Source organism: Poecilia formosa, unplaced genomic scaffold (assembly GCF_000485575.1).
Source record: "Poecilia formosa unplaced genomic scaffold, Poecilia_formosa-5.1.2 Scaffold1537, whole genome shotgun sequence".
Lineage (NCBI taxonomy): Eukaryota > Metazoa > Chordata > Actinopteri > Cyprinodontiformes > Poeciliidae > Poecilia > Poecilia formosa.
The window spans coordinates 6694-8556 of record NW_006801476.1 but is presented as its reverse complement, the minus strand read 5'-3'; the positions used below and the strand labels follow the sequence as shown (position 1 = coordinate 8556).

The 1863-nt window shown below is 33.1% G+C and overlaps 1 long non-coding RNA gene across 1 annotated transcript; it reads right to left on the bottom strand.

Annotated features, from left to right (window-relative positions):
* Positions 1-91: 91 nt before the first annotated feature.
* LOC107835312 (uncharacterized) lies at positions 92-1855 on the bottom strand. Its single transcript, XR_001661123.1, has 2 exons — positions 1048-1855; positions 92-931 (listed from the first exon to the last, which is right to left on the bottom strand). It is a non-coding gene; the product is annotated as an uncharacterized LOC107835312 (long non-coding RNA).
* Positions 1856-1863: the final 8 nt, after the last annotated feature.

Genomic DNA, 1863 nt, shown 5'->3' with positions numbered 1-1863 from the left:
ACTTTTTTTTTTTTTTTTTTACAGGACTTGGTTAAACTATGATCTTGAAACCGGAGCACCAGATATGCACCAGACATTCTATTTTCAGACATTTTACATATTGCAGTTTCTACAGTACAAATGAAACTATTTTAAATATATACATACATGAAGAACTATTTGAAACTATAAACAACTGCTTTATGCCTCTTTTTAAGCTACTTGATTTAACTAATTTCTATTTTCAGACATCCAATCTAATTTTACATATTGCAGTTTCTACAGTACAAATGAAACTATTTTAAATATATACATACATGAAGAACTATTTGAAACTATAAACAACTGCTTTATGCCTCTTTTTAAGCTACTTGATTTAACTAATTTCTATTTTCAGACATCCAATCTAATTTTACATATTGCAGTTTCTACAGTACAAATGAAACTATTTTAAATATATACATACATGAAGAACTATTTCAAACTATATATTAAAAAACTCCTATAGGTCTTCTCCAAAGCTCTTTTATTTGGCCAAGTAGTTCTTCGGCATCCAATCTGGAGTGACACATCACAGACTCTGTAGTAAAAAAAAAAAAAACAAAGACAAAAAAACTAATTTAATATACATGACATTTTTAAACATCTATTTGATTTATGAATGAATAAAGTAAAAATTAAACTGTGTTTAAACAAAGGTTTCAGAATGATTAACCAACATCACCCAAGAAAAAAAGAGCATATATCCACTGGATTCCTCCTATCAAACCTAGATATACAACATCAATCTCAAGTTAAAATGAACAAAATCTGCAAATAAATTAGCCTTAATTAGTTATGTACTTATCTGGTCATATTGCACCACCTGGGACATCTAAAGAAACAAGAACTTCATCTTCTCCTCAGATTGGGTGAGGGTCCAAGTCCGTGAGGTAGGGGAGGGTGTCCTGGACTAAAAATACACAGTCATTCCATCAATAGACAACTAGTATCAACAACAACGAAAAAAGTAACTACTTTTAAGGTTGCTACAATTTAGATACATTTGCTACATTTCATGGGCCGCACCTCCAGGTCTCGTTTCCTCTCTCTCTTCTTGGGCAGCCTCAAAGGATCGTTTTGCTTGGAACTACCTGCAAAACAACCTGCTAAAACAGACTAAAACTGGGAGAAAAAAGGGTTAAATCCACCAAAACCAGACAAATTCTCACCATATTGAGGGAGTCTAATAGGATAAATGTGCGTTTAAGTTTTGTTCCGCTAGTGAAGTGAAGGTAACCACTAGGAGGCTGTAGCAGTAAAAAGTGCAGTGTGATTGGGGAGCGATGAAAAAAAGGAGAGCTATAACTAAATAACGCAAATGGTGAATAAAAAAGGAGTTTCGCAAAAAAATTATGACAGAAGGGCAACAGCTACTCTAACTGGATTAGAAAAATAAGGAAAAGTCTGGGCCACACTGAAGACCTATTTAAAACTATTTTAATTTCAAAATAGAACAGAATATACATGTAGTAGCTGATTGTTTTATCTACTTCTTCCTGGTGCAATATTTCCAGCAACTCCTCTGACAGAGAACCGATAAGTGTTTCAAGATCAGCCACTTTCGTATTCTCAAAGCTCAAACAAACTTTCATGTGCACGTCCAAAACCTATTTAAGAAGCCTCCTTTCTATGGAACTAAATAATTACTGAAAAGATTCAAAGTGTACAAGAATATTTGGATGCCTACAACAAAATCCACAAGCATACACTATAATTCACAAATGTGCACAATGAATAAATATATATCAAACCCACGACAACAATGATAAAGAAAAACAATCCACACTGCTTTCTGATTGCCAGATGTACGAAAGACACAGTCAGATAAAGTGACATTAAAAA